At 38.0% G+C, this 18489-nt stretch overlaps 1 pseudogene; it reads left to right on the forward strand.

Moving 5' to 3' along the window:
- The first annotated feature begins 306 nt into the window (after window positions 1–306).
- On the forward strand, window positions 307–1921 carry LOC149748437 (cytochrome c oxidase subunit 6C pseudogene; annotated as a pseudogene).
- The last annotated feature ends 16568 nt before the right edge of the window (window positions 1922–18489 follow it).

Consider the following 18489-nt stretch of genomic DNA (forward strand, 5'->3'; position numbering starts at 1 on the left):
GTACGACACAGGGCCCTGCAGGGATCCACTAGGGTGGGTCAGGAGGCAGAAGGAGTGGGCAAAGTATGGGGTAGGAATCTTCATTGTGATGTCCCTAGGAAAGGCAAGGCCAACAAGGTAAGAAGTTTTAGGATTGGCTAGTGTGAATAATTTCAGCAGGCTCTGGGATGTAGGGGCTGTCTTTACCGGTCTGGTACCTGGTGCTGGGATAACTAGACCAGAGGGAAGATTGCCCCATAGAGTGTAAGAGCCAGATAGAGGAGGTAGTAAAGAATATGGGCTTTTGATTGGTTAGTTGCATACAAAGGGCATGCTCCCTTGCATGTCATTTGCTATCTCTGAGAAATAGCCAGCGCTGGGAGTGGCAACCTCTCTCTAGGCAACAAGGCCTCAGAGGCCAGCATATCAAGAATACAGAAAATGGTCTATTTTTCCATCAGTCTGGAAGGACATTGTTGTTGAGGAGAGTAAGTACCACGGCTTCCAATTCTTTGATGAAACCTCAGATGCGTGGCCTTCTGGCCACGCATCTGAGATTTCATATTGTTGGAGCATTCGTTGTAACCCTGGGCGTTGCAGCTTTCTATAAGTTTGCTGTGGCTGAACCAAGAAAGAAGGCATATGCAGATTTCTACAGAAATTATGATTCCATAAAGATTTTGAGGAGATGAGGAAGGCAGGTATCTTTCAGAGTACAAAGCGATTCTGAATGTAAAGAATTTCTTTGGGTTGTGTTCCATGGAAGTTTGTCACTGACCTGTGTTCCTGAACCTTGAAACTATGAACTGTGAGTATCTGGGCTAAGGAACACTTTCTCTTGATAAATTAACAATACTGTGGGAGGGAAAAAATACAGAGGAAAAGAAAATATAGTTAATACAGGAGACCGCTTTAGTCAATGCATGGTAGTCATGTGAATGGACCGTCTTGAGGGTTCAGTTAACTGAAACCATCAACTGACCGTCAGCCACATGAAAGACCCCAAACAAAAATCACCCAGCTGAGCCCAGTCAACCCACAGAACCATGAAAGGTAATAGTCAGCTGTGTTTTAAGCTCTAAGTTTTGGGGTGTACAATCCCAGCATTTGATAACCAAAACAAAATCTGTGTGTGCCTATGGATATACGTGTATCTGTACACACACACACGCACACACACACATACAAACATACACAAACATACACAAGGGGAGAAGAGAAAGAGAAAACGTGGCAAAATAGTGCCAACTGATCAATCATCTAGGTAAAGTATTTAGGGATGTTCTCTGTAATATCCTTTTGACATTTCTGAGGACTTGAAAATCTTTTTAATTAAAAGTTTGAGGAGAAAAAAAGCACATAGAATACCAAAAAAACATCTTATGTGCAACATGGACACAAATTCAAATTGTATTATGAAAGCCAGAAGAAAGGACTAACTTTTTTGTTAGGTTGATGATCATATGAAAAGTATCCCCATTGTGAGTGAAGCCTGCATAATTAGAGGCCTAACTTCTCTGCTAAACTATTAAAGTGAAAGAAGCTCTGTAAATAAAGGAAATGTGAAAATACTGCCAGATTTAAAAATACTCTCACATTAGGCTTCTTCCAGAGATCTGGGAATTATTATTGTTGCCTCCCAGCAAATCTTTGAGGAAAAAAAAAAGTGTTCTTACATTCTGATAATTGCAAAATAAAAATGTCTCTAGCATTCAAAAAATAAAATACACTTTATTAGCTCATATAACTGAGAAGTCTAGAGGTAGGTGAGGCTTCATATAAAGCTGACCATAATTTTTCAAATATATTAACAAGGGTCAAGTTTTTTCCTGTCTCTTCCCTCTGCCTTTCTCAGTGCCAGCTTGATCCTGAGCCTGATTCCAATATGGCAGCCACTGCATCCCAAGGCTACCTGCCTTCTCATTCCTTCAGGAAAGAGCGAGTGTCTTTAAATATCTGAGATTCCTTAAGACCAAATGCTCGCTATGCTCACAAGTTTCCAGGCCATCGTCATGTCTAGAAGATGGAATGTGATGATCAGCCCTGCCTGGGTTTTGTGGTTTGCTCCACAAGACAGGAGTGATAGGAGCATCTTTCATACCACCTACAGGAGACGTAGATGTGCTGATAATTTAAAAAGAGAAAATAGATTTTCCATGGGCAACCAATCAATAACCACCACAGGATGTATTCTCTCTCCAGTTCTCATCGGTTTCGCTTTGTACAGAGCTTCATTTTCCTGTTATGCTGCAAAATGACTGCTGGCTACTATATCTGAGCTTAGAATACCTCTTTTCAAGAAGATAGCCAGGTTTACACTGGGAACTTCTTGTCCCAAGGCAAATTTACAGGAAGCAGATACTGCCTGGCCTAGTCTGAGTCATGTGACCAAATAAATGTGGTCATGTCCTTGAGTCATTACTGGTAAGCAGGAGGTATCTGGTGCACCATTCCATTTGTGGATCATGGATGTCACTGAAAAAAGAGGTTCACGGGAGGACCGTATAGTCAACCAAAAGTGGTGCACTCTAGGTTTCATCATAGATGAGGTATTGATTATTGGTTTAAGATAGTGTGATAGCCAGGCTCCAAGATGGCTTCCAGCCCTTCATTCTTGGTATTCATATCCTTGTGTAATCCTTTCCCACCATGAATGGTCTGTTCTATGTGAATACTGTGAACATGATGGAATGACATCTAAGGCTAGTTAATAAAAGACATAGTAGCCTTAGCTTTGCTCTCTTGGATTGCTCACTCAAAGGAAAGCCAGGTGCCATGTCATGAGGTCTCTCAAACAGCCCTAAAGAGAGGCTCACATAGACAAAACTATGGCTTTCTCCAGCAGCTAGTCTCATCTGGCTAGCCATGACATTTTGGCAACACGGGAGACAGAAATTGGAACCCCACTTAAGCTTTCAGATGACTACAACCTCAACCAATATCTTGACTACCATATCATAAGAGACTCTGAGGCCGAACTGCCCACTCTTGTCTCTTCTGAATTCTGGATCCACAGAAATTGAGAGATATATAAAAGTTTATTGTTGTCTTAAGCCGCTAAACTTTGAGGTAGTTTACTATGTAGCAATAGGTGGCTATATAGATTTATATTCTTTATTTTATTAAAGAAAAATCATTTTATTGCTAGAGGGTATCTGTGTGTGTGTGTGTGTGTGTGTGTGTGTGTGTGTGTTCTGTCCTGGAGTAGTTATATTAGGTATTATACTTTATTAAATGTTTTCTTAGAAGCAAAGGAAGCTACTCTTAATTTTTTCTTTTTTTTTTTTAAGATTTATTTTTTATTTATTTATTTAATTTATTTTTGGCTGCATCGGGTCTTACTTGCAGCACACAGGATCTTTGTTGAGGCATGCGAGATCTTTTGTTGTAGCACACAGGCTTTTCCTTGTGGTGCATGGGCTTCTCTCTAGTTGTGACGTGAGGGTTTTTCTCTAGTTGTGGTGCACAGGCTCCAGGGCGTGTGGGCTCTGTAGCTGTGGCATGTGGGCTCTCTAGGTGAGGCACATGAGCTCAGTAGTTGTGGCACACAGGCTTAGTTGCCCCGCGGCATGTGGGATCTTAGTTACCTGACCAGGGATCAAACCCGCATCCCCTGCATTGTAAGGCGGATTCTTTACCACTGGACCACCAAGGAAGTCCCTTAATTTTTTCTGATTAGGTAGTTACTGATGTATCTTCTACTTTTAATAATAATTAGCTAGAGTGTGTATATATATATATTATATATATATATATATATATATATATATGCATATTTCAGTTATTTCCCACCACAGTATGAACTAGGTTATTAAGGAAGAAACTGAGGCTTAAAGAGGTTTGGGAACCTATCCAAGTTCACCCAGGTAGTAAGCGGCAGCCCAAGGATTCAGGCCACGTTATTTTACCTCAGTGCCTATATTTTTCATCATTACATATGATACAGATCTTCTGTTCCTCGTCTTGACCCTAATTGCTCATGATTTAGTCTGGAATTTGGAATGGTGATATTTTACTTAGGATTTTGTATTACGTAGAGACTGCTGTCTAGTCATATATACTATATTTTGGCATTTGAGTGTCAGAATGATGTTAACTTCATAAACCAAATTGAACTGTTCTTCCTCTTTTCCTAGATTCTGCACCAGTAATAGTGTGAAGATTATATTATATATTCCAATAAAATATGAAATAACAAAATAATATATTTTGAAAGTTTGGAATCAAACTCCATGGTTTCAGAATCATTTCAATAATTTTTTTGAGTCGATGTATTTTTTCTGTTTTTAATATCTTTGTTGTGAGATAATCACAAAATTTACAGAACAGTAGATTTTTCTGTTAAGTATAGTTGATTTACAATGTTGTGTTAGTTTCTGGTGTACAACAAAGTGATTCAGTTTTTTATATATATATTCTTTTTCATATTCCTTTCCATTACAGGTTATTACAGAATATTGAATATAGTTCCCTGTGCTATATAATCGGTCCTTGTTATTTATTTTTTATATAGTAGTGCGTATCTGTTAATCCCAAACTCCTAATTTATCCCCCCCACTCCTTTAGTAACCATAAATTTGTATTCTATGTCTGTGAGTCTGTTTCATAAATAAGTGCATTTGTTTTTTTTGTTTTTGTTTTTGTTTTTTTTTGCCATACGCGGGCCTCCTACTGCTGTGGCCTCTCCTGCTGCAGAGCACAGGCTCCGGACATGCAGGCCCAGCGGCCATGGCCCATGTGCCCAGCCGCCCCGCGGCATGCGGGATCCTCCTGGACCAGGGCACGAACCCACGTCCCCTCCATCAGCAGGTGGACCCCCAACCACTGCGCCACCAGGGAAGCCCTGTATCATATTTTAAATTCCACATATAAGTGATATCATAAGATATTTGTCTTTCTCTCTCTGACTAGAAGAGTAAGATTTTTTAAATGAATGGTTTAGTTTGCCAAACTGATAGCGTATCACCGTCAGATGCCATATTGTGTAATTCCCATAAATAAAGACTTCCCCCTATACAAATTAACACTGATACATTTTTCCATCTAATTCTCAGATACCGTTCAAGTCTCACTACTTGTTTCAAAAATGTCTTTCTTGCAAAATGATTCAGTTTATAACTACTGGCTGCACTTAGCTTTCGTATCTCTTTAGTCTTCTTCAGTCTGGAAGAATTACTCAATCTTTACTTGACTTTGGTGACCTTGGCATTGCTATAGTTTGCAGTTATTTTGTGGAATGCCTCTCAATCCGGATTTGTCTGATGGTTCTTCATGATTGAACTCATGTATGGATCTTTGGCAGGACTGTGACAGAAGTGGCTGCATTATCCTCTTTGCAACCTTTCAGGAGACACATGATTTCAATTATTCCCATTGCTTTTGGTGGTTCACTTTGACCCCTTGATAAGCTGATATCTACCAGGATTGTCCACCGTCAGGTTACTCTTCTCTTTTTGAAATTAGTAGGTATTTTGTGTGGAGGTAATTTAAGGCTATGTTAATATGTTTTCTATGTATTTATTAATTTAATTTTTTTATATGGATTCATTGTTTCTCATTTTATTCAATGGGTTATAACCCATTACTATCACTATTGGGTTGTTCGTGTTCTTTCTGATGAGACAAGTGGGAGCCATTTCAAGCCAGCTCTTGTGTCCTCTTCACATGTCCCTGTTATTCTTTGAGCAATGCCCAGTCTCTGGCATAAGATATTCCAGATTCATCATGTAATTTCCTTGCTCCAGGCATGATATTATCATTTCTTTCAGGAGACCTGGTCACTTTTAGTGGAGATGGTTTTGGGAAGCCAGTGTCTGAGCTCTAGGTTTGCTTATGTTACTGAAATGTCACTGATTCCAGATAGAGAACAGAGCTAGGGAGTATATGCATGTATGTGTGTATAGATGCATGCATACATACACACACACACAATGTGCTCTGTATTTATTGCTTTATCTGTCTATATCTCTACATTGGAAACTCTTAGTTCACACTAGCACGTGCAGTTTCAATTCAACAGCACAAGCTTCATTTTTTTCTCCCTGTCCATACCCCTAACTCCCTTCTATGATATTGAGGAATCCGGCTCTCACACTGCTTGACGTATTTACTTATTTGATGAACCCCGTTTGTGACCTATCTCAAAATTTCCGTCACCCCTCTTTCACACAGAAGCGTCCCTCTTCCTTTTTTGATCTAACTCTTCACAGTGGCCTCTCCATTTCCCCAGAGTGAATGCCAGCACAACCTGTTGGAGCCCAGTGTGTCACTGTCCTCCACACCTAGCTTGAGTTGTGACACCGTACTTTCTATTAGGCCACCCTCCTATGCAGTTGCTCTCCTTATTTTGCTCAAGATCTGACACTTCAGGCCACAGTCCCATGAAGTATTATCCTTCTCCCCCTGCTTGGGTTCTGACCTCAGTGACACCTACAACTGCTTGTGTTGATACCCCACTTCAGGCTCATTCCCCTCCCAGTACACTATAGACACCTACTTTTCTCCGCCACATCTCATAGACTTGGGATCCAGTTATCTGGGAAGGGTAGGGAAAGGAGTGGAAAAGAAAGGAAAAGAAAAGGGTGGATAATTTTTCAGTAACTGTTTTCAATTTCCTCTGTTAGTCTTTTTTTCCAATAATTTCAGGTTTGAACGTATTTAAATGTATATATTTTTTTCAGATAGATTTAGTCATTTCAAAAATTTCAAAGCGCAGAATAAAGAGGCCAAAATTTTAAATCACACCAGTTACAAATTTTGTTGATTTCACATTTGTGCACATCTTGTGAGAAGAGGCATTAACTGCCAATTCTTCACAATGTTTCTACATGTGATCTTTTGTGAGATTTTCTTTTTCTTAGACTTAGCAAACAGCTTTGGAAGATAGAGGTCATTTTAGAGCAGAGGACAGATTATTTTTTTTTTTCTTCCCAGTATAATAAAGATGTCTCTGGGCAAAATTTGAGCAGGTTTGCTTGCAGCCTATTATAGAAGATTGAGGTTTTCTCTCTTGTAACACAACCCCCTGTATGGTGAGACCGTTATCCTAACACTTGTGGGAGTTGCAGCTTGGGAAATAAACATAAGAAAATGATGATACTCCAGCTTCTGATGTTGCTGTGAGTAACAACTATCCTTTGTCTTTAACTCAGGTGTCTTGTGTCTCCTGCCAACTTCTAGGAAACTGTGTCAGCATAACTTGTGAGCTTGCAAAAATAGCAACATATCAGATACTTCATAGTTATTACAAGAAATGCATTTGGCTGCAAATAACAGAAAATCTAAATACCACTGGCTTAAAGATTTGGTTTTATAAAATATACAAATAGATAAATAAAAATCTTGAGGTGAGGGGTGCAGTAATGATGCAGTTGCTAAAGAATGTCATCAAGGATGTGGATTCTTTCTGTTTTCCTGCTCTTCCATTTTTGTCAAGCATTGTTTATTCTCATGGTACAGGCATTATCCATTTACCAGGCAGGAAAATGAGAGAAGAGAAAAAACAATGGATGGGACCATCAGTTTTGCCAGAAAAAATTTTTCCTGGGAGCCCTAGCCAAGCGAACTTCCACGGCCCTAGGGTCTAAGAGCAAAAGTTTGAGAATATCTCTTAGGTCAGCCAAGAAATGATATCTGCCGTAAGTATTATCCTATAATACTTAATCTTCTTTTATTATCCTATAATACTTAGTCTTCTTTGAACATGTTACAAAGCTTTCTCATTTCTAATTTTGTGGATTTGTGTTTTCTCTGACTTATCTTGAATATATTTGCCAAGTATCTCTTTATTATTATTAGTTTTTGTTTGAAAAAATCATCATAGGGAACTTCTGCTTCTGACTACTGTGAAGTAACAGGAACTGGATTTACTCTCACACCTGAAAGAATTGAAAATCAGTGCAAAATATATTAAACAATGATTTTCAGACTTTTGACATCAGACAGTATAGGAAGGTGACACCTGAGAGAGGAGATGTCACATAGTCAAGCAGTTCCTAAGCAGTGGCATGGCGGTAGCTGCTAGGTGGATTTGCCCCAGAAAGGAAGACAGTGAGCCCCAAATGGATCTGGACAGTTTGATTCTTGCAGCAACGGTAACAACTTAGAGCTGATTTTCCAAAGTTCAATTCCCACAAGTGTTACCTGTATACCCACTGGGGGTGCATTACAGGAAAAGTACCTTGAGCTAGCAAGCCTGGCCAACCCATGCCCTAGAGGAAGACATTGTATTTATTATCTTGGTCAAATCTCTCTCCACTGCCCCAGAGGGAAAACTATCTCTTGATGTTATACAAACATCTTTGAAAAGATAGTCCAGGACAAAAACTGTCACAAAACATGTAGAAATGCCATGGAGGATTGGCAACAGGGAAAACAAACAAGGTGAGCTCTACAATAGCCTCAGTTTACTGCCTGGAGAGGGTTACCAGGGTGCAGGGCAGGGATGGGCAACCAAGGCAGAGCTTGGTCCTCTGTCTGCCTTGAGGAACCTTCTGTCCAATATTAGTTAGAAGCGGTGAGTGTAGGGGTTTTTCCTCCTTGAAAAGCTCTGCCTTGCCTCGATAAATCACATCCAAATTTCTGTCTCATGTTCTGCTTCTGGAGATTTCAAACTATGATACAATTTTATAGTCAATTTTTTTATAGTCAATTTTTATAAGTGCTTCATAGATACTTTAACAAGAATGTGTATGTAAGATCTACATTTATACACATATACCTATATTTATACATACAGGTTTTATGATCGTATTTTGAAATAGTAATAGGGGTTTCTTTCCCCAAGTATGCTTATTTCCATTTCTCCCCTCAACAGTGAAGCAGCAGGACTAACCTTCTATATGCACCATCATGAGGAACGAGATGGATACAGCTTAGACTTATGAGTCAAAATCATTTTTATGCTTTTCCAAGTGTACTCTGGAAATCAATAGCAGGGCAAATGATGTTGACAGCAAAGATGTGCAATTGCAAGACCTACCCTATTCTTCCTCATCTCAATAAATGCCGGCACCATTTACTAAATGGTTAAAGTAAAATTTTTGGAGCTATTCTTGACCCTGCTCTTCCTATCACATTGCACATCCAATCTTCAAGTAAATATTATCAGCTCTACCTTCAAAATATAACCCCAGTCTAATCTCTTTGCAACACCTCTACTACCATACCCATCTCTCATCTGGATTACTGCCATTACTTCCTAATTTGTCTCCTGCATCTGCTCATGCCACCATCTCATAATCTTCTCCCCATCACAACCGGACTAACTTTTTTAAACGTACGTGAGATCATAGCACTCCCCTGTCTGGAACTTTCCATGAACTTCTCACCTAATTTAGAAAATAGTTTTTCCTCCAGTCTTTTGTCTTTTCACACTTCCTCTCATTCACTAGATTCCAACCATCTTTGTTGCCTTCATATTAGTACATGGTCCTGCATCAGGACCTTTGCACTTTCTGAAACGACTTTTTCCCTACAGATCTAGGCTACTGTCTCCCTACTTAACTCATGTTTCTGCTTAAATGTTACTTCCTCAAGGAAGCCTTTCTTGACCATCATTTTAAAAATTATATTCTTTATCACTCTCTCTGTTCCAATCATGCATTAGATTTCTGCAAGGGACCTTTAACTAACATATTATCTGTGTCTTATTAGTTTATTGTCTACCTCCTCCGTTTAATAAAAGCTTAGAAGAGACATATCAGTTTTGTTTACTGTTGTTTTCTTCCAGGTATCTAACAGTGCCTGATACATATTAACAACTCATTGTTAAGGAATGGATAAAGGAATGAATTATTCAAACTAATGCCACATTATGTTTAGTTTTATGTTTGGGTCATGAATATAGTATACCGTTTTGTTGTTAGTTTCTTTTTTCTTGGAGCTTCTGACTTATTGGGGGAGGAAGAGGAAGAAGCATTTGCTTATCTCACTTAATCCCTAGTATCTTTAATCTCAATCACTCCATTTATTTCCTCATTTTATTCTTCTTGAAGTTACAGACTTTTGGCTCTAAGTTGCATTTATGTCCACATATTTAGACCACACATTTTTGTACAGATTTAATTGACTATTAAGTTTCAAAGGGCCACTTTTATTCCCTCAGGCTCTTAAAGTAAAGGATTTTTGGACTTACACTTGACCCTCTTCTTTCTTTCACATAGAACACGTGTCTTCCACCAAATCCTATCAACTCTACCTTTAAAATATAGCCAAAATGTAATATTTTATCATTTCCTCTACTACCATGCTTATTTCTCACGTGGAATATTGCCATTGCCCTCTTTTTTTTAATATATAAATTTATTTATTTATTTATTTTTGGCTGCATTTGTTGGGTCTTTGTTGCTGAGCGCAGGCTTTCTCTAGTTGCAGTGAGTGGGAACTACTCTTCGTTGCAGTGCGTGGGCTTCTCATTGCGGTGGCTTCTCTTGTTGCGGAGCATGGGCTCTAAGAGTGCAGGCTTCGGTAGTTGTGGCACACAGGCTCAGTAGGTGTGGCTCACAGGCTCTAGAGCACAGGCTCAGTAGTTGCGGCACAGGCTCAGCTTAGTTGCTCCGTGGCATGTGGGATCTTCCCAAACCAAGGCTCCAACCCGTGTCCCGTGCATTGGCAGGAGGATTCTTAACCACTGCGCCATGAAGGAAGTCCCTGCCATTGCCTTTTCATATCCTTAATTTATTTTAAATTTGTATTTAAATTTATATTTATTTTAAATTTATTTTAAATTTGTATTATTTTAAATTTGTAGTCACATTGTCTTTGTTTTCTTTTTTTTTTTTTTTCCCTGGAAATATCCTCCAAGAGCCTTCCTTCCTTCTGTTCCAATTTGGACAGATTGCTCTTGTTGACCTAAAACAAATAGGCTGCCAATTATTTCTCCAGCAAAATGGGTTTAGCAGAGAATTGTAATTTGTGGTGTGCAAGCGTGGTGAATCACGTGCAAGTCCCCAGAAAAAATGGAGAATTCTTTTATAGAGGGGGAAAGGAAGTTGGGAGGGCTGTCCATAAGCAAAGAGTCGAGGGCTTTTCATTGGCTGAGTTGTTGCCAGGAAAGGAGTCTTTCTTCTTCCTATTGGGCTCTGCTATTGTAGCCAGGTGTGAGAGCTCACACTTCTGGTCTCCCTACTCTATTTAGTTAAGGTTTCTGTTTATTAATTTTTTACACTCTCTAGACATGCTGTATGGCTATCGCCTTAGGACTTGCCTTTATTTCTAGTAACGCTTTTCTAGAACCAGTTTCTTAACATTCTTCATGAAACCATTATTTTGCCAAAGTGTATCCTCAAATTGATCTCTCATTCTTGCTCTCTCTCCACACAAACACACACACACACACAGACCTCTAATATCTTTCCATTATTCTTAGATCTTTTTTGATTCATCTGCATCAGCTCTCCATGGGAATATTTGATCTGAACATTTGTCCCTGGTGTATGTTTTTTCTTTCATAATTTCCTCTATTCCCACCACATTTGTTTTCTCTAATTTAGACTCAATCTGAACTACATTTAGTCAGATGTTGGGACATTTAGATTAATCATTTATATCTTAGATTTTTCTTTTATAACTTTTTTACTCTACACTCTTTTGATCTGCATTCAGGGAGATTTTATTTACTTTGTTTTCCAAATTTAATATTGGATTTATGTTCATCAGTTGTACATTTTATTTCCAGTAGTTTTTCTATTTTTTAGTTGTTGCTTTCACACAACATATGATTATTTTTCATGGATGCGATATTTTAGTGAATGTCTTTAAGGACAGCAAACCATTTTTTAATGTTCTCTTAAGTTGTGGAAATTACCTTAGTTTCCTTTATCGTAGTCTTTTTATTTTGGTCTTGTACTTTCAAATACCTGATTATCAGTTCATAATGATAATATGACTAAGATCTTGGTTATTAATTCATAATTAAGAGGAAAGAGGAAGGGGCGCATTTTATATATGCATAGACTATGTTGACTGATTCTTTTAAGGGTAGAGTCAGGGACCTGGCTTTTATGCTACGTGTGCCTTAAATTCCAGGATTAGAAGAGATTTGTGCGGGATGCCAATAAACATACTTGCTCTTTTACTTCTCAGTAGAATTCTGTTAAGTTATTTAGAGCACTATACTCTGTTGGAGGTTTTATTGCATACTTGCTAGCAGCAGGCTGTTCTCCATGCAGAAGTCTGGGAAGGGGGTGTCAAGTGCCTAATGCTCATTAATTCATGACATTTCCATGTTCAAATCTGGACTCCCTCCTCTTCACTTCCTCTGTCAGAATTGTACAGTGGATTTCCACTGCCTGCTCTGTCTGTTGGCATGCTTCAATCCACTTACTGTCTTCGAGATATTTGATTAAACCTTTTGTCTGCTATATTTTCATGTAGTAGAATACAGTTTTAGAAATTCTGTTGTTATCAATGAAATGTGATTTGGGGAGAGAGAGGAGATAAGTGTAAGTTTTCAGTCTACCCTGTTGACCCAGAATCATTTAGATATTGTTGCTGCTTTTTAAAAATGTAACGAAATATTTTATTCAAGAGTTTTTTCCCCCCTCTAATAAGAAATAAAAGTTCAACCAAAGATCTCAGTCCTAGTGTCATTTCTGACCCTCACAGGAGATCTTGGCCAGTGAACTTCTGTGGACCTCAGACTCAATACTTGTAAAATTGAGCAGCTAGATAGAGAGATTTCTAAATTTCTTTCATCTCTAAATTATAATTCTAAGTGCTCTGTAAAATATTTATTAATTAATTTAAAAATATTCTTCTGGTTATCATAGAATGCTTTCTGACTGTATATTCTGGAAAGACAAAGCAAGATTAGAAGACTTAGTGTCATTAAACAAGGAAAAAAGTCTCATTCTTTAAGAAAGAATCCTTTTTCTATTATAAATTGTATTCTGAGGGGGGAAACAAGCTGGCATTAAAACAGTAAAGTTTTATTTATAGAAAAAAAGAAAGACAGCTCAATTCACTTAAAAACGAAGCCACACCAACAGCTCATAAGAAGAGATCCTCTCCTTTGCAAATGTTCATATTGCTCTCTGAATCTTTCCAATTATGAAAACCAGAGTGCATCTCATGTGCAGTGATAGATTTGCTTTTGTTTACAGCATGTTCACAACAATGTTACAGATTTTAGGTCAGTAGGCTGCAAATGAGATTTTAGATTCATATTCTTAAAAGATTTATTTTTTTAGTTCTAGGGAGATGGACAGAGAAAGACAGTTGTCATTTTTTTTTTAAGAACAAAATTGTACCATCATTTGAGACTGTTTCCTTTCATTGGTTCTTGCTTTGAGGCCCCTCACTTAATCTGAGTTAGTGCCTGCCTTTTAACATGTCATAAATGTGATATTATTTGAAAAGCTAGTGAAATACATATTAGTTCTCATTTCCCCCTTGGAGCTAAAGTGCTGTTCATTGGTGAAGCAATATATGGAATCCATGTTAGTAAATTCCAACACATACAAGTGGAAAGTTTTACTTGATGGGCATAGAGAAGAATTGGAAGGAGGCATGAATGCATCACAAAACATAATTGGCTGTGTTTTAACTAGGTCTCAGAAAAAACCTGTGCTTTCAGCTTGAGGTTTTTCTTCTGGGAATAGGAAAACCATGGCTACTTTCTTACCAGTTTTATTCTTATACATCTTTAGCATCAATTTAAACTGCAGAGATAATGGTACTAAAATATTTATTAGAAAAAAGAAGTAAACTTCATGGAAATAACAGCTTCATAAATCTGATCCTATGTCATAAGCTGTGCTTTTTTCAGCAAACTTGTTTTCATTGTATTGAGTGATTTAACCTATGTTTGTATTATGTATATTTTAAAATCAATTGTAAGCCTATGGGAAGAGAAACAAAATAATTTCCAATTATAAAAATTATATAGGGCTTCCCTGGTGGCGCAGTGGTTGAGAGTCCGCCTGCCGATGCAGGGAACACTGGTTCGTGCCCCAGTCCGGGAAGATCCCACGTGCCGCGGAGCGGCTGGGCCCGTGAGCTATGGTCGCTGGGCCTGCGCGTCCGGAGCCTGTGCTCCGCAACGGGAGAGGCCACAATAGTGAGAGGCCCGCGTGCCACAAAAATTATATAAATTAAGATTATTTGCAGAGCTAGGCAAGTTAAAGTAGAACCGCAGGATTAAAATCTTTCATAAAGGATTTGTTGCTTTCTTTGGGTGACGGAATGTTTCTAGTTTTCTGTTATTACTAAAGTAGGATATTTAGAAAATTTTAAATATCAATTCTCACATTCATTACAGGAATAATAAAAAAGCTTTTGTCCTAGTTTTGTTTTGAATACTCTGTGTTGACAAACTTAGCTTCTTTTTTTTTTTTTTTTTTTTTTTTTGGCCTTACGCAGACCTCTCACTGCTGTGGCCTCTCCTGTTGCGGAGCACAGGCTCCGGACGCGCAGGCTTAGAGGCCATGGCTCACGGGCCCAGCTGCTCCGCGGCATGTGAGATCTTCCCAGCCCGGGGCACGAACCCGTGTGCCCTACATTGGCAGGAAGACTCTCAACCACTGCGCCACCAGGGAAGCCAAACTTAGTCTCTTTTTAATTGCTCTTTTTACTCTAGTCCCAAATCCCTTTGTTCCTCAACCTAGCATGGGCCTCATTATGTTTATCTGCTTGTCTTTTTTTCTGCATGTGGCATTTTTCTCAGTCTTGTGAGATTCCCGATGTCAGAGATCATATTTTATTAGTTGTGTTGTTCCAGTACTTAAATTGGTACTTGCAAGGGCTAGATAGATATTTGTTGAATTTATTATTGAGTTATCTAGATTAAAAAAAAAAAACAAACTAGTTCTTTTTAATCTTTTTCTCTTTCCTCTAAATTCATAGAGGACTGTAAATGTAATAAGAGAATATTGTACTTTGACCAAGCTGCTGAAAAGTAAGAAACAAAATGAACCAAGTAAATTGTTACAAATAACAAGTCAGACTAGATTTTTGAGGAATCTAATCAAATAACTAAGACTTAATAACTACAAGTTGACCCTTGAACAATACGGGTTTGAATTGTTAGGGTCCGTTTATACATGGATATATTTCAATAGTAAATACTACAGTACCACACCATCCAATATTGTTTGAATCCATGGATGCAGAGGAACTGTGGATATGGGGATCAACTATAAATTATAGGCATATCAACCCCTGTGTTGTTCAAGGGTCAACTGTATTTTTATTTTTATTTCTTTGGGTCAACTGTATTGAAAGAAATTTTATTTTTCAGGAGAAGATTCAGAAACAACAAATTATCATTGCAAAGTGCTTTAAACACAAAAATCGCTAAATATTCTAGGTGCGAATGTATTGTTTGTAAGCTGGATTACTGTTTCAATAATTTAAAAATGCCTGAAGTAAGAGGACCATGTCTTGCCCTAATGAAAACATTCATCATTTTCTTAAAAAAATTCTGTAACTTTAAAAGCTTATATTTTCACTCTCACCTACTTTAACTGTGTGTTTGAGTGTGTGTGTGTGTATGTGTGTGTGTGCGTGGCCACTTCCCTACAGAAAGCGATTTCTGAGATACAGCCATTTGAAATGAATAATTATTAGATCATGACTAGAGAAAAGAATTATTTAGCCAATACCTTATTTTAAGTCAGCTGAATACTGGTCTGTCACACTTCCTTTTTCCTTTCTCCACCTTCCTCTCTTTGGCCATAATCTTTGGTTTCTGTTAAAGAGCCTATTCAGGTAACCATGACAATATTTCACAGTATTGAGGTTATGTGCCATATAAAATGCAGCCATGCTGTCTTAAATTTATTAGCAAACACACCTTTCCCAAAATACGCACATGCAAACAAATATCATATTAAAGCTGCGTGACATTTGGAAACTCATAAAAGACCAAGTATGCAATCAAATGATTTAATGGGTGGGAAGAGATCATGATTCTTTTGTTAGGAATAAATAAAAGCATATGAATCCTTGCTAATACAGAAATAGTATCTTATTTTTTGTAAATTATTTTAAATACTTTCACTTCTTCAGTATCTGCCTTCTAATATTTGCATTATAAGAAACATTTGCTAATTAATAATCACAATAAGGTTGGAAGTATATACATTTTCTGGTAAAAAAGAAGTATTAATAATTATTAGTTGCTTAATATCTCTAATCAGACAACTGTAGTACAGCATAAAGACACTGGTCAAGAAGTGAGAAGGTCAAGATTTAGATTCTGGGCAGCCATAGAAATCACTGGATCAATTCACAGCTTTTCAGCATACAGACTATATCCTAAGGTTTTGTTAACCCACACTTAAGGATTTGGTTATCACCTCTTCAAAAATAGATCTTTTTTGAGCTTTGGTGGAAACACCTACCTCGACCCTGAGAATAAAAGAAAGATGTTAGATGTTAAACCAGAACTTGGAGGATTTACAATTAAGTTGGAGACGTGTCATGTTTTAGTGAGCCTTTTTTCTAAATATTTTTTCCCTTGTTAAACTAGTACATATTCAGTGATCGATATGGTTATACCCTCTCTTAGATGTGCACAGGAAAGTAAGACACAGTGCCAGCCCTCAGGGAGCTCATACTCTCCATCCCAGTCTTTCTCCTTCCACTTGCTCCCTTGGTTCATGCTCCTATCTCCATACTAGAGTCAGTCTCCTTTTCTTGAACTTCCTCTGCTGTCAATTAATTACGTATCAGATTAAACTCTTAAAAACAAACTTCCCAACATACCAACAAATGTGAAAGTTTCTAACAGGATGAAGTTTGTTATTGAAGGGCCTCCAAAACCTAGCACTTAGTAAACCTTGTGTTATTCCATTGTCATACTTTTGCCAACATTTTTCCTTCTACGTATCATTTCCTTTTGTTTATAGCTTATCAATATTTCAAGACCGATTCAGGCTACAACTGCTCTTTGAAGCTTTCTCAGACATTCAGAATGACATCATTAATGATAAATAATAAAAGCAATAATACTATCTAATAATTAGGAAATAGGTCTGCGCTTCAGATAAGCACTATGATCAGTGCCTTCCACACATCATCTCACTTAATCTCAGTATGAGTTTTTATTACTGTTGTAACAAATTGCCACAAATTTCCTGCCTTAAAAACAACAGAGGACTTCCCTGGTGGCACAGTGGTTAAGAATCCATCTGCCAAGTCAGGGGACACGGGTTCAAGCCCTGGTCCAGGAAGATCCCACATGCCGCGGAGCAACTAAGCCCGTGCACCACAACTACCGAACCTGTGCACCTACAGCCCATGCTCTGCAACAAGAGAAGCCACGGCAATGAGAATCCCACGCACCACAACGGAGAGCAGCCCCTGCTCGCCGCAACTAGAGAAAGCCCGCACACAGCAACGAAGACCCAACACAGCCAAAAATAAATAAATAAAATAAATAAATTTGACAACACACACACAAAAATTTATTATCTGCAGTTCTGTAGTTTAGAAGTCTAGTGGCTATCACTGGCTAAAGCCCACGGTGTGGACAGGGCTGTATTTCTTTCTACAGGCTCTTGGGAGAATGTTTCCTTGCCTTTTCCATCTTCTGGAGGAACTGTTGTATCACCCCAGCTATCTTAGAGTATATGGGTTGTAGGAGAGTGATGGTTAAAAATATGAGCTCTATTCAGAAAGCCTGGGTTTGAATACTAAGACTTCTGTTAATTCTCTGTGGCCTTGAGAAGTTGCCTTTACTAATAAACGGTGCTTCAGTTTCCTTTTCTTTAAATTAGGGGTAATAGTGGTCTTTATCTCATGGGGCAGTTATGAGGATTAAATGAATTAATCCCTGTAGGACTTGAAGCAATAAAAAATACACATCATAAAAATAAATAAATAAATAAATAAAATACACATCAGTGGGACTTCCCTGGCTGTCCAGTGGCTAAGACTCCGTGCTTCCACTGTAGAGGCCATGGGTTCAATCCCTGGTCATGGAACAGATCCCACATGCCGTGCGGCATGGGCAAAAAAAAAAAAAAGTTTTTAAATTAAAAAGTATGCATCATTGCCTAAGAAGAATCCTTGCCAAAAATTATCCAACTTGAATCTTATCATGTGAAAAGCACCCAGACAAATCCAGAATGAGGGATATTCTACATGACAACTGACCTGGAATCTTCAGTAAAATAGTTCGTGTTACGAGAAACAAAGGCAAGCCTCTTGTTCTAGATTAACAGAGACCAGAGAGACAAAACAATATTGTAATATGTAAACTTTCATTAAATCCTGGATCTGAAAGAAAAAAAAAAGCTCTGAGAGACATTTTGGAGACAATTAGAGAATTTTTTCATGTGAACTGTATATTGATTATATGGAATTGTTAATTTTCTTACAGATGAAAATGGTTGTGTTTTTTTTTATTGCTACTGTACCAATTTGCCCAAAACTTGGTTAAAAACAACAAGTACTTATTATTTTAAGGATTTGTTGGTTAGAAGTCCCGCATTGGTCTAACTGAGCTAAAATCAAAGTATTGACAGAGCGGCCTTCCTTTCTGGAGGCTCTGAGATTTTAGAGGCC

This window comes from Delphinapterus leucas, chromosome 9 (assembly GCF_059928025.1).
Source record: "Delphinapterus leucas isolate spDelLeu-1000000601 "Yukka" chromosome 9, BTC_Dleu_Yukka2, whole genome shotgun sequence".
In the NCBI taxonomy this organism is placed as follows: domain Eukaryota; kingdom Metazoa; phylum Chordata; class Mammalia; order Artiodactyla; family Monodontidae; genus Delphinapterus; species Delphinapterus leucas.